This window comes from Pinus tabuliformis, chromosome 2_2 (genome assembly GCF_031772625.1).
Source record: "Pinus tabuliformis cultivar Carrire ecotype Pingquan chromosome 2_2, CPIR1, whole genome shotgun sequence".
Taxonomy (NCBI): Eukaryota; Viridiplantae; Streptophyta; class Pinopsida; order Pinales; family Pinaceae; genus Pinus; species Pinus tabuliformis.
The window spans coordinates 763,662,898-763,678,134 of NC_142300.1; the positions used below are offsets into that span (position 1 = coordinate 763,662,898).

General features: G+C 39.1%; 1 pseudogene; it reads right to left on the minus strand.

Annotated features, from left to right (window-relative positions):
* Positions 1-1,446: 1,446 nt before the first annotated feature.
* Positions 1,447-12,759, minus strand: LOC149194926 (uncharacterized; annotated as a pseudogene).
* Between the last annotated feature and the right edge of the window lie 2,478 nt (positions 12,760-15,237).

Genomic DNA, 15,237 nt, shown 5'->3' on the forward strand with positions numbered 1-15,237 from the left:
AGTTAGATTTGCCACAGGATCAGGTGCATATATATCCACCTTTTCAACTTGAAGACACCACTATTCTTCCTTCTCATCACAATTTCCATTTTCACCCAACATTTCAAAATTTTGACAAAATCTATGGTATTCAAAACTACAATTGAAAAAGAGGGAGCAACTAACCTTCACTTTACCATATGGATCAGCTAGAAGGATGGACCGATGATCCTAATCAAATTTCAACATAGGAATAACATTATTATTTTTCTCAAAATTATATCTAAATTCTATATTACTATAGGTACCAATAGCTCCATTTCCCCTGTTTCCAGAAAATTAGATTCCTCTAACTTCAAGGCTTCACAAACCTGCTCTTCCACCATACAACTTTGTTCATTACCTGCATTCAAGGATTTTTTACACCTTTCACTAAAAATATAACCATCTGATGGATCTTCTAATTTATCATGCTTGGAGAAGTGTGACATGATCCTTTCCTTCTGTAGTGGATTTCCGAGACAGGGTACAAAACTGGTGGATATCTACTTGAGTTGTTCATTTCTCATTCTAGAAAAGGCTCGATCCTTATTGTTGTCAAGTGTGGGAAAATTGTCAGGATGTGGTACCCCCAATCCATAACTATCGTGAAGGACTCTGGACTAGCATCATGCTAAATGCCATTTTGACAATCCCCATTGTGTTTGTAGGCTAACTGTTCTTCTACAAGATGACAGGGGCCTTGAAAATTGGGCTATACATAATCATGAGTGCCACATTTCTAGAAGCTTCTTTGCATCAACTTTCACATTAATATGACCAAAGTTGTGAGTGCTAGGAAGGTTTCCCTCAAAAATAGTTGAGAAGTTAAGAAGTGTTATGTTTTTAAACTTAGGAGGATAAAAAAGAAGATTGCCATGTTCAGTCACGTCAGTCTTTGAATTTCCATCCACCATTTCAAATTTCCCATCACCATCTTCCTTAACAACATTGAGTTTACCTATTATTGTTGGATGTTGATTAAATGAAATAGGTGTGAAGGATGATGCCTTATTATCTATACCTTTACTTATCAAACTCTTGCAAAGATCAATTCTAGGAGGCAATGGAACATGAGGGGCCAAAATGGAGAGAAGCACAAAGAAGGATCAAAATTTGAAAACCTAAGTGCTCAATTCTTAGAACAGTTACAATATTGAAATTTTGGATTGAGCATAAAAATGTCATCAAAACAAGCAAACCTACACAAAACTATACACATACATTAGATTTACAAACTATGATTATTATCAAAATTTTCTCTCCATAAAATATAAAATAAGTTTTTCAAACATTATGAGAAGTAATTTTTCTCAAAAGCATATCATTCAAGCCTACCTCTACCCATGGTAACAATTATATATGTGCAATATCAATGATTTTTGAAGTTTCCATGAACAACCAACAAGACCAAAAGGGCAGAAGCATTTAATATTCAACAAAATAGAGGAGAACAAGGCTTCTACTTATAGAGTGAAAAACTGAATAGCTGCTCCCGCTGATTTTTAAGAGGAACCATGGAATAGAATAATCATTGAATTTAATAAGGTGACCAATAATATTACCAACCATTGGGATTATAGGTCTCCAAGGAGAATCTGGCACCATCGCTATCTGGTTTGTCTGACATGTAGAGGGACCCAACTTCATCTCCTCCAGGCCTGAGGTATAGTTTTCCATGCATATTCTTTCTCTGCCACTGAGAGCCATCATAAGAGTAGTCTATCATTCCTTTGCAAAAGAATCCCTCAACCACTACATGATCAGAGGTTAGTGCTGCAATGGCAGAAGGTGCCAAGGGAGGTATCATGCCATCCATGTAAAACCAGAATTCTGCTTCAAAGGGAACTATGAGTGGTGAATTTTTTGAGAAGCACTTCCTTTTATTTAGTGCAGGGAAGCCACCCTTGGTGTTTAGATGCTGAATGTAGGACACCCAATATGCAGTCCCAAAGTTTTCATGGAAGTTGGCCTCTTCCATAACTTGCTTGGTGCCTGCAGAATCTGAACCAGACTTTGATGTTATCTGGTTTCACAAAGCCAAGAATAATGATGAGTCTTTATTAGCCATGAAAGGAATATATTGTATCAGGAATTTAAACATTTCATACACTCAACATCAAAACAGAAATCTGGAACTACAATATGGCTTATGTTCTTACATAACTCAATATGTAGCTCTAGTTAGCAATTTATATTTTAAAGAACAAATTCCAATTAAAAATAGAACAATGAATTGTTTTCTGATACAACAAAAACAAGCCACACATATTCTAATCTAGTTGGGTCACATGAAAGTGATTGATCATACAAAATGCAATTTCTTGCACCACTAAAAACCACATTGTATATCCAAATGTATAAGCAAGGGTTGCTTCATCCAAAATGAAATTTCTTGCACCACTAAAAACTACATTGTATATCCAAAAGTATAAGCAAGGGTTGTAGTATAAGTAGAAAAAGGACAATAGGATTCATTCCAACTCTTCTTCCAGACCTATAGGAAAATCACATGATGACTGGAGTGATGTCCATACTCTTGATGTTGCAATTTCAGTTGCCAGGTGTAAGCCTATGAGAAAATTAAAGCTATTGGTAAATATGAGGACTGGTGGTATTTGGTTTTGGTGATGCCAATAATGATAGCCTCCCACTCTCATAAATATAGAATGATACGTTTCAAGTGGACTATCTACATAGTACACTACATCATTTAACAAACACAATGAGGCATGTATTATGTTAATATTGAAGTTTGATTGATATTTATGAATGTGCTAGAGTGTGAAGAAAATTTTGCTAAAAAATTAAATGAATGTTTGAATAACAAGTGAAATAGAACAAATTATAGAGGATTAAATGTTTGTGGGAAATTTTTATAGGCATTGGTAAATAACTTTGAATGGATATATGTTTGGCCTTTACTACATGTATTTCATGGACAAGCAAAATCACTACCCAAAACTATTTGAACAATGGTATCATAAATATAATGTGTAAAGTATGCCTCATCTATCCTTGGAGATCAATTTAAGCATATACACTAGCATGCTTAAAACCTTCACAAAAAACGTGCAAAAGGAAATATTTGCACTCATAAACAACAAATATTACAAGGATTGTGTAGAAATATTATTAGAGAAACCAAAAAGTTACAAGATAAAGGCATGTTGCATAATACACAAAATCATACAAGGTGCATGAGTCTTTTCCCTTCTATAGAACTGATCCCTCATAGTTTGTGCATGAGCTAGCAATACAATATTTCCAAAATCATTTCTTCTAAGAAGATAAAGGCTTTCACTTAAAGTCTTGAAACACCATACTAGACAATTCCATTAAGGAAGGCATTGAAATATCATGTGTAGGTCCATCAATCATGGACAGGGGTGTAAATATGTTTGAGATGGTAATATTAGCTATTAAATTTATTTGGAACCAATATTTATGCTAGATCAATTAATTTTATATTCCAAAGTTTTCCAAAACTATGCAAATTCAGTTTTTAGTAACCAAGAAATCAGTGCATAGGGTTGCAAACAATGGATGTTAGTTCGAAAAAACTCCTGAGTATAATGGTCACTCTGCAAACCTAGTAACAAACCTACTCTTTCATACAACATGACAACCATAAAAAAACCTTGTTATACTGCATCTACTTTACATCCATGTACATACTATAGAGCCATACAACACGGAGGGAAATGCTACAGTATGTGTTTTAACTCAAATTGACCCAAATATATTTTATTTTTTTTCTTCTTCTATATTGGCTCAAACTCTACTCTCCTTCTCTCTTCTTCAAATCTATTTCGGTGTTCTAATTCATTTGACATGTCACAACTCTGTCCAAAATTTTCCATCAACAATATGTGGGATCAAGCCTATCTACTTGTATTTGGTGTAAACCATATACTACATATTTCATCATATTATCATCAAAGGGAACAAGCTTCAATGTTGTGCTTGGAAGTTTCATAATAGTTAGGACGACTCACTAGTATGATTGATACATATTTTATTCTTTTTCTTGCTGGAATTGAAAGCAGATTGATATTGGCACTAGAAACAGAAATTGCTTAAGGCATATGAGCAATGCATAATGCAACTACAGTGGGTACCACCATAGTTTCATTTAGGGTAGCATTGGTCTATAAGGGTTTCTACCAATGACATATATGTGCTTAATTTAACTCAATTAAAATTAAAATGGTATAAGGTGGTTGTGCAAGGACTTGGGAGAAAATTTTAAATCCTACAAAAGGTGAATGCATTAGAATAATAACCTTTATAAGATAATTGAAATAAACAATCTCATGGTAAAGAAAGTGATTAGGTGCTATAAATTTGATGGAATTCATGATAGCTACAGGCAAGGTAGTTTCCAAGTTGAAACTAGACCATGGTTTGGTTACGGCAACAAGTCAAACAAAGAGAAATAGGTTTACCTTTGGTTTTGAACAAGCTATAACTCACAAAATAAATGTTGCCAGGGCTTGGGACTTCAATGATGGCCACTACAAGGTATTGTAGACTTCACCTGGTGCAAATGTTTTTGTTGATGTAGGATATTCCTGTGAAGTGAAATATGTCTCCCTATATGGTAGTTATGTACTAGATCATGTATTCTTAACCATGTCACTGGAACCTAGAGATACTTATGAAGTTCAAGATCAATTTTCTCTTTAACATGGAATTCTTGCAATGTTGGATATCATATCTACACAGAGGTTGCCTTACCCTTCCAGTGCATTTTACATTGGCACATAGAAAAATGATGTCATTCTGAATAAAATTTATGTTTAGAAAATGATTAAGAGGGTCACCACAAAGACACAAGTTTCTATAATTTGGGATTCTATATAGTATTAGGTTGAGAACTTAGAGCAAGGGTCAGCATATGTAATTCATTTGTTTCTAGTTTAATACCAAAACATTATCAGAAGGATGTCATAACGGTTTCCCAGAATAATCATCTCTTGACACTTTATTGAGTGCCAAAAGGGTCAATCTCTTTGTACAGTTGATTCATATTTGGGTAGCATGTTTAATGTATGGGGTTGTCTTTGCACAATGTTCTACTTTCTTCATAAAATAAGGTAGCATAGTGGATAGTGATTATTGGATATATTGAGACACCTCATATATCCTTGCAATGTTTCATAGGCTTCAGTATGATTGTGCTTGTGCCTCTATCTAAGTGGATATTTGTTCCACTAGCCAAAAAATTTACAAGTCTCAAGCACAACATTATGATGCTGTTATCACTCAGGTTGTCCCCAGGTTGGAGTAAGGGATACGGCCGAGGTAACCACAAACCAACTTTGGACTGCAGGTTCTAGCCCACTTGCAGTCAGAGAGGGCTCTCTCTTTCAGATTTAGCTTTGTTTAAAAGGGATTTTAGCCTAGGTATCGAGTTCAGAGGTTTTTGTTTTGTTTTGGTGGGAAAATTGATTTCTCAGGTAGAGAGGCAGAGGATATTCTGAGGGTTTCAAACCATTGGGCGTGGAGTCGAGGAGAAAGACTGCTGGTTCGCTTCCTTGATAACAGTGAGGGAAAATGGAGCAAGATAGCTGCGCGTGAAACAATGTTTCAGGTTTAAGTGATGGCAAGAAAGGTTAAGTAATGAGAGGCAATTAAGGATCTCTCAATCAGCTTAACAGAGGAGGTAACAGAGCGCTACCTAGGGGCAGTAAAGAATCCCTAGATAATAGGCAAACACAGGTGAATCGGGGTAAACATGAGCCAAAAGGAATTCATATTCATAACCAATTCATATAGAGGAAAACATAAAGAAATAGCAGAAATTGAGCATAGAGAGTACTTAAACTAATTCTAGGCTATTCTTTCTTTCTGCTATTTAGATAGTGGAAACAATAAAATAGAGGTGAGATGCACTTATTGCTTCAGGTTGCAGCACAGAAATTCCATCTTCAATCTCAAAAACATTCATTTACAACAGACAGTTCGCTCTCCAAGCTTTGGGCAATCTTTGATTATAGAAAAAACTCAGGTATACAATGCGAGTCTCTAGTGAAAATTCTCAATTAACCAACCCTTAAAACAATGTAGAGGGCGGTATTTATAGGGCAAAACTTTCTACAGGGTTCTTTATTACATCTTGACCTAACCAGGTCATAAAAAATGATTTATTGACCTAACTCTATCAGAAATGAATGCATAAAAATAACTCGGGCTGCACTGAGGGCGACTGTATCAAAACTGAAGTGAATGATGGTGTCCTCGGTGGCTTGGTGCAGTGCTTCCTGAAATAAATATGTATGGGCTTCTGCTTCCTTGCTGTTCAGTGGCTTTGAATGCATTAATTGTGATTTGAGAGCAAGGATGGGCTTTTGCTTATTGATTTGACTTTGCTGAGGCTCATTAATATACAGGTGCCTCGAGCCCCTAAAAAAAAATCTCATCTGATACTCTCTAGCTCTTTTCTTCCTCTGATACTCTTTGACAAAATCTGGGCTAATACTGTGATGTGCTGTGTGTTAAATCAGCATTTAATGGCCACTGCTCGGCCTCTGTCTCCTTCAAAACTATCCTCAGGTCCTTTCTGAATGCTCTGTGAAGAAAACGGGTCATTTTGCGCCTTTCGGGCCTCCTGGGGGCTTCATGATGAAAAGATTCCCTAAAGATTCTCCATTTCGGCCTAAAAAATCCAGCTAGGCACAAAGCACTCATCAAAAACTGCCTCAGAAACTGATTCCGGGGCTCTGAAGTGCGATTTTTGCTCCTTCGCGCCAAAAAGTGATGATGACGTCAGCATGACATCAGTAGGTGGGACCTTGTACGGCGGGTGACGTCAATGATGACGTCAGCATGGTGACGTGGCGGGATGACGTCAACATGATGATGTGATCACGTACGGACGGTGACATGGCGGTACGGTGGCAGGACACAGTGGCAGGATACGGTGGCAGGACGTGTCGCGGTGACTGGGCAAGGGGGTGACGTAGGCAGGTGACGTCACCGGAAATGGTGGTAAGCGGTTTTGTGCGCACCGCCTTAGCGCCTGGGTGGTTTTGGAGGGAGGGGCTCCGCCACACCCGAGAGCTTGACGTGTGGCAGGAGTACGGCGGTAATACCACCCATCTCCCGGACGCTAAGCTTCGTGTGGTTCAGGGATGGGAGGGCCCATCAGCCGTAGATCTGCGGGGCGGATGATCCAACGGCTGGCGGCGATGGTGAGTTGGCGGGGGTATACGGGCAGGGAATATGCGCAAAATATTCCCTTTTTAATGCGGCGCGCGGGTGGGTTTAGACTTAGGGAAAGGCGGGGTTTGAAGTTATATGGGCGGGTTAATATATTTGCGCTCGGGACTTAGGGTAAGGGGTAAAACATGGGTTTAAAAATGAGCGCGATTAATATTTTATGTACAAACTTTGGGTTAGGGGCGGAATAGAGGGTTTTTTGAGGGTTTTAGGGCTAGGGGAGAGGTTATTAATCTGGCCAGGTGTCAGATTAATTCCTGCTATGACACGGATGGGCTAAAAACAGCCCCAGATAGACCATTTTTTCCCGGACTTATAAAAATATGGCTATATTGCCAGGGAGGGGATATTTACATAGGGGAGTTAATATACATAGTTTTAGTAGGGGAAGGGGAAAACTGATAGGGAGTTATATACTAGAGTTAGTGGTTAATATGGAGATGATAAGCAAGCGCTAAGGTCAGGGACCTTAGGCTAATTTTGGGGAAAGAATCTTAAAAGTAATGAAATCCTTGAGCGAAGCAGATCTTCACCAAGGCAAACTGATATGGAGAATGATGGAACTAAGAGGAATCAAGCAGATCTTGACCTCTTTGGGGAAATTAGTAAGTGACTTGGGGAATTAGAAGAAGGGGGAGTTAGTGATGTCCAGCTCTGAGCTCTTCTGAATAAAAAACTGCCTGATGACTATGATTCTGAAAATATACCACACTTTGAAACACAAAATTGACCATCAATCATCATTCTGCAACCACAGCTACCTACCCAGCCTACTTTCCTAACATTTTTTCTTCTTTTTGGTGGGTGCACTTAGACTTGCAGACCCAGATTTACAATTTTTTCTTTTTTCTTTTTTTCTGATTTCCTATCTAAATCTACACTTATTTCTGCCAAGGCCCAGTTTAGACAGTTGGGTCCTTTTGATTCTCTACCTATCTACAAATCTGCCAAGATTAAACTGTTTGGACAGATATATTCTCTATATTCTACAACAGGAAATTGAAATCTAGGGAGACCAAGATTAGACTATTTGGACCTCCCTTAAATGAAAACTCTTCAAAACTGGAACAACTCATCAAAATTGGATAACAGCGGTGCATTCGGACCAGCACACTTCATGGCTTCTTCTGGAAATATGGAACACTGCAGCTTGCAAAGTATGACATATTTGGCATGTAAAAATGTCAATCATGAAAAATGAAACCTTGTTGCAACAGGAGGCTAACAGTGGCTCCACTTGGGGATGGTTTTTCCTTGTGAAAAGTCAAGAACAGCAGGTCAGACTGCCTTGATCTTCTGTTTGTTGCTGTAGACTGGAAACATTTCTTTGTTCTGGCTGCTAAAAAATGTAAAACTTTGAGCTATGAACAACCTCCTCTCAACTGGTTATTGTGGTCTGTACAGCAGCGCCTTCTTTCTTCTGCGTGCTTAATAATTATATAAAACATTGCCCGGGCATTTGTGCCTTTGAAAAAGAACATGGAACAGAACTGATGGGTTTGCTTTATTTTTGCTTTGAGCAAATATGCTGATATGTACTGGAGATTCTGCTCTGTTTTGATACCTTTGGTTGCAAATAGTTCTTTTCTATCGTGAATTGCTTGTAACATTTCTCTTCTTGCTATTCTGCTGAAATTGGGGCAGAGACGGGCTTTTTAAAACTGAAAACTTGCCCTGGCTGTGTCTTCATAAAGCTTGCTACTGTTCCTTAAACAATCAGCCTGCTAATAAAAATAAAAGAATAGAGTGCTGATATATACAAATATTACTGTACAACAGATATATACAAAGCTGCATTGTCTCCTTTTTTACAGTGGATCGTGGTAGTGCTTCAACATACGGCCATTCACAGGGCCTTCTTCAACGGTGCTGTCTTCTATAGATCTGAGAAAATAAGTGTTATTTCCCTGAATAGCAGAAACAACAAATGGACCTTTCCATAAGAAATCAAACTTTGCATGTTTGCCCTTGTCTTCTCTTCTTGAATCCCACTTTAGAACTTTGTCACCCATATTGAAATCTTCAGCCTTAGCTCTCTTATCAAACATCTTTTTAAGCTTTTCTTGCAGAATTTGAACTCTGTCATAAACTTGTTCTCTGGTTTGCTGAAGATGAATGGTCTGATTGATTCTTCTCTGAATGTCATTTGGTTCAACCTGAATTTCCTGTAACAGCTTGATAGTAGGAATGCCCAGGGATGAAGGAAATCTGGCCTCCATGCCATACACTAGCTCATAAGGGCTCATCCCAATAGATATTTTTGTGGACAGTCTGTCTGCCCATAGGGCATTTACCAGCGTTTTGTGCCAGTTCTTCTTGTTTTCTTCTAGCACTTTCTTTATGATGTTGATGAGGCTTTTGTTAGATGATTCGGCCAAACCATTACCTTGAGGGTAATAAGCTGTAGAGTGGCCCAGGGTGATATGATATTTGTGACAGAAATTGATCATCTTTTTGGACTTAAAGGCAGCGGCATTGTCAGTGATGATTTTCTCGGGGCAGCCAAATCTAGAAAGAATATTGCATTCAAGGAATTGGATGATGATGGTATCATTGGCCTGCCTGCAGGGAATGGCTTCAACCCACTTGGTGAAATAGTCAGTGGCTGTTAGGATCCATTTGTGCTGGCCTGAGGAAGAGGGATGGATTTCTCCAATGAAGTCAAGACCCCATTGTTGAAAAGGTTTTTCGGTGGAGATTGGTTTAAGGGGCAGGGGCAACAATTTTCTCTTGCCTTCAAATATTTGGCACTTGTGACATGACATGGAAAACTTTTTAACATCTGCAAAAAGAGTGGGCCAATAGAAACCAGCCCTCAGAATCTTATCAGCAGTGGACTTCCAATAGAGATGTCCTCCACAATCACCTGCATGGAATTCTTTCATGACATTGTTAGTTTCATTCATGGTCAAACAATTAAGCAATATGCCTTCATGATTTCTCCAAAATGATGCACCATCTATAACACAAAACTTCAAAGCCTTCATTTTCAAAAATCTTTTCTTTGTCCTGGACAATCCTGGGGGAGCACACAGGTTTAATAATACATAGCAAATATCAGTGTACCAAGGGCATTGTAGGAATATGTCACTGATCTGTGGAGTCGCCAGCTCCGGTTCATTGTCCAGCTGGTTAATGTCTAAGGCCTGAAAGTTTGTTTCGGACATCAGTTTGGCTAAACCTTGTCCCTTTATCAGCTTGGTTGGTTTTATTTCTATGTCATACTCGAGGATGTTTGCAATCCATTTACCTCTTTTGCCTTCTAATCCTTCTTGGGTCAATATGTCTTTCACAACAGCGTGTGGGACATAGGCAATCACATGTGAATATAGTATGTACACTCTAAAATCTTTGATGGACTTGACAAGTGCGTAGGCCTGTTTTTCCATTATTGGGTACTTCAACGGGGCGTCTCTTAAGGCTCGGCTGAAGAAAGTGATTGGCTTTTCAGCTCCCTGCTCATCCTTTTGTAGAAGGACAGCGACTATTGTGTGATCTGATGCAAACGAAAATATGATAAAATCTTTGTCAAACTGTGGGCTAGTGAGGACGGGGGTCTGGGTTAATGCAGATTTGATACTCTCAAAGGCCTGTTTGGTTTCAAGGGACCATCTTACCTTGGCATCCTTCTTTAGCATGTTGCTCAACAGTCTTATTAATTCAGCCAGATTTGGGATAAACCTCCTCAAAAAGTTGATTTTCCCAAGGAATGCTTGTAGCTCTTTTATGTTTCTGGGATATGGAATTTGAAGGATAGCTTGAATATGGACCATAATTTCTTGCTTCCTAAGGATTTTTGGAATTATGTTAGGGTTTTCAAAAACAGCTGGAGGGTTTGGATCTGGATTTGATCTTGTGTATCGTGAATTTTTCTTGGGAGCCAGCTTTCGAATTTGTTTTTTGGGTATTTTTCTGGGAATATTTTTGTATTAACAAGGGACAAACCAGATTTTGGAATGGCTGTGTATATCTTAAAACTAGCATGAAGATTGACTGAAGAAGCTTTTATCTATTTATGTTAATGTAAAACAAAAGCAGTTTCAAAGGCTTCCTGGCTGACATTCAGGCTTCATCTGTAGTTTTAAGAAATATACAGCAATTAGAAAATCGATTTTTGCAGGGGATTTTTCCAACCTTCTTTGTGAAACTAACTGAGGAAAGTCCCCAGTGGAGTCGCCATTATGTTATCACTCAAGTTGTCCCCAGGTTGGAGTAAGGGATACGGCCGAGGTAACCACAAACCAACTTTGGACTGTAGGTTCTAGCCCACCTGCAGTCAGAAAGGGCTCTCTCTTTCAGATTTAGCTTTGTTTAAAAGGGATTTTAGGCTAGGTATCATGTTCAGAGGTTTTTGTTTTGTTTTGGTGGGAAAATTGATTTCTCAGGTAGAGAGGCAGAGGATATTCTGAGGGTTTCAAACCATTGGGCGTGGAGTCGAGGAGAAAGACTACTGGTTCGCTTCCTTGATAACAGTGAGGGAAAATGGAGCAAGATAGCTGCGCGTGAAACAATGTTTCAGGTTTAAGTGATGGCAAGAAAGGTTAAGTAATGAGAGGCAATTAAGGATCTCTCAATCAGATTAACAGAGAAGGTAACAGAGCGCTACCTAGGGGCAGTAAAGAATCCCTAGCTAATAGGCAAACACAGGTGAATTGGGGTAAACATGAGCCAAAAGGAATTCATATTCATAACCAATTCATTCAGAGGAAAACATAAAGAAATAGCAGAAATTGAGCATAGAGAGTACTTAAACTAATTCTAGGCTATTCTTTCTTTCTGCTATTTAGATAGTGGAAACAATAAAACAGAGGTGAGATGCACTTATTGCTTCAGGTTGCAGCACAGGAATTCCATCTTCAATCTCCAAAACATTCATTTACAACAGACAGTTCGCTCTCCAAGCTTTGGGCAATCTTTGATTATAGAAAAAACTCAGCTATACAATGCGAGTCTCTAGTGAAAATTCTCAATTAACCAACCCTTAAAACAATGTAGAGGGCGGTATTTATAGGGAAAAACTTTCTACAGGGTTCTTTATTACATCTTGACCTAACCAGGTCATAAAAAATGATTTATTGACCTAACTCTATCAGAAATGAATGCATAAAAATAACTCGGGCTGCGCTGAGGGCGGCCGTATCAAAACTGAAGTGAATGATGGTGTCCTCGGTGGCTTGGTGCAGTGCTTCCTGAAATAAATATGTATGGGCTTCTGCTTCCTTGCTGTCCAGTGGCTTTGAATGCATTAATTGTGATTTGAGAGCAAGGATGGGCTTTTGCTTATTGATTTGACTTTGCTGAGGCTCATTAATATACAGGTGCCTCGAGCCCCTAAAAAAAAATCTCGGCTGATACTCTCTGGCTCTTTTCTTCCTCTGATACTCTTTGACAAAATCTGGGCTGCTGCTGTGATGTGCTGTGTGTTAAATCAACATTTAATGGCCGTTGTTCGGCCTCTGTCTCCTTCAAAACTGTCCTCGGGTCCTTTCTGAATGCTCTGTGAAGAAAACGGGTCATTTTGCGCCTTTCGGGCCTCCTGGGGGCTTCATGATGAAACGATTCCCTAAAGATTCCCCATTTCGGCCTAAAAAATCCAGCTAGGTGCAAATCGCTCATCAAAAACTACCTCAGAAACTGATTCCAGGGCTCCGAAGTGCGATTTTTGCTCCTTCGCGCCAAAAAGTGATGATGACATCAGCATGACATCAGCAGGTGGGACCTTGTACGGCGGGTGACGTCGACGATGACATCATCATGGTGATGTGGCGGGATGACGTCAGCATGATGATGTCATCACGTACGGACGGTGACGTGGCATGTACGGTGGCAGGATACGGTGGCAGGACGTGTCGCGGTGACTGGGCAAGGGGGTGACGTAGGCAGGTGACGTCACCGGAAATGGCGGTAAGCGGTTTTGGGCGCACCGCCTTAGTGCCTGGGTGGTTTTGGAGGGAGGGGCTCCGCCACACCCAAGAGCTTGACGTGTGGCGGGAGTACGGCGGTAATACCGCCCATCTCCTGGACGCTAAGCTTCGGGCGGTTCGGGGATGGGAGGGCTCGTCAGCCGTAGATCTGTGGGGCGGACGATCCAACGACTGGCAGCGATGGTGAGTTGGCGGGGTTATACGGGCAGGGAATATGCGCAGAATATTCCTTTCTTAATGCGGTGTGCGGGTGGGTTTAGACTTAGGGAAAGGTCGGGTTTGAAGTTATATGGGCAGGTTAATATTTTTGTGCTCGGGACTTAGGGTAAGGGGTAAAACATGGGTTTAAAAATGAGCGCGATTAATATCTTATGTACAAACTTTGGGTTAGGGGCAGAATAGAGGGTTTTTTGAGGGTTTTAGGGCTAGGGGAGAGGTTATTAATCTGGCCAGGTGTCAGATTAATTCTTGCTATGATACGGATGGGCTAAAAACAGCCCCAGATAGACCATTTTTTCTCGGACTTATAAAAATATGGCTATATTGCCAGGGAGGGGATATTTACATAGGGGAGTTAATATACATAGTTTTAGTAGGGGAAGGGGAAAACTGATAGGGAGTTATATACTAGAGTTAGTGGTTAATATGGAGATGATAAGCAAGCGCTAAGGTCAGGGACCTTAGGCTAATTTTGGGGAAAGAATCTGAAAAGTAATGAAATCCTTGAGTGAAGCAGATCTTCACCAAGGCAAACTGATATGGAGAATGATGGAACTAAGAGGAATCAAGCAGATCTTGACCTCTTTGGGGAAATTAGTAAGTGACTTGGGGAATTAGAAGAAGGGGGAGTTAGTGATGTCCAGCTCTGAGCTCTTCTGAATAAAAAACTGCCTGATGACTGTGATTCTGAAAATATATCACACTTTAAAACACAAAATTGACCATCAATCATAATTCTGCAACCACAGCTACCTACCCAGCCTACTTTCCTAACATTTTTTCTTCTTTTTGGTGGGTGCACTTAGACTTGTAGACCCATATTTACAATTTTTTCTTTTTTTCTTTTTTTCTGATTTCCTATCTAAATCTACACTTATTTCTGCCAAGGCCCAGTTTAGACAGTTGGGTCCTTTTGATTCTCTACCTATCTACAAATCTGCCAAGATTAAACTGTTTGGATAGATATATTCTCTATATTCTACAACAGGAAATTGAAATCTAGGGAGACCAAGATTAGATTGTTTGGACCTCCCTTAAATGAAAACTCTTCAAAACTGGAACAACTCATCAAAATTGGATAACAGCAGTGCATTCGGACCAGCACACTTCATGGCTTCTTCTAGAAATATGGAACACTGCAGCTTGCAAAGTATGACATATTTGGCATGTAAAAATGTCAATCATGAAAAATGAAACCCTGTTGCAACAGGAGGCTAACAGATGCTATAAAGGATAGGATTTGGGAAATTTGTTTATGTTCTTGCCATGATAGTTGTAACACTCACAGAACTCAAAAGAATTATAGCATCAAAGGATAATGATTTAGTAGACCTGCCCAATGAAACAATTCCAAGGACTATCTTCTAGTTGCTTCAACCATAAATTCTTAATGGCATATCAGAAATCTTTGCAATTAGGTCAAATACAAGCAACAATGAAATTTATGAAATTTGGGGCATAACCAAACACCTTCTGCATTCAAGAAGCTGCCAGAGGAAATGGAAAAAGGAAACCTTATAGATAATATTGAGATTTATTGTAGGGAAAACCCAATACCCCCCCATTTTTTACTCAAATCATGGGGACCCTTTCCATTAACTTTGGACAAAACCATTTTTATGTTTTTCATTTAAATTAATTGTCTTACAATTTTTCCTTTTTCACTTTCATCGGATTTTTGTATTGACTGTTCATTGAATTTTAATTTTCACTAGCTTACAATTGATACTTGTTTCTCCTCATTTGGTTATTTGGTTTACAAATGTAACTCCTTTGAAATTTGATCATTTTGTAAGTTGGGTTGAATTTACGTACAAAATGGATAATAATTCAATTTTTGCAACTAATCAAG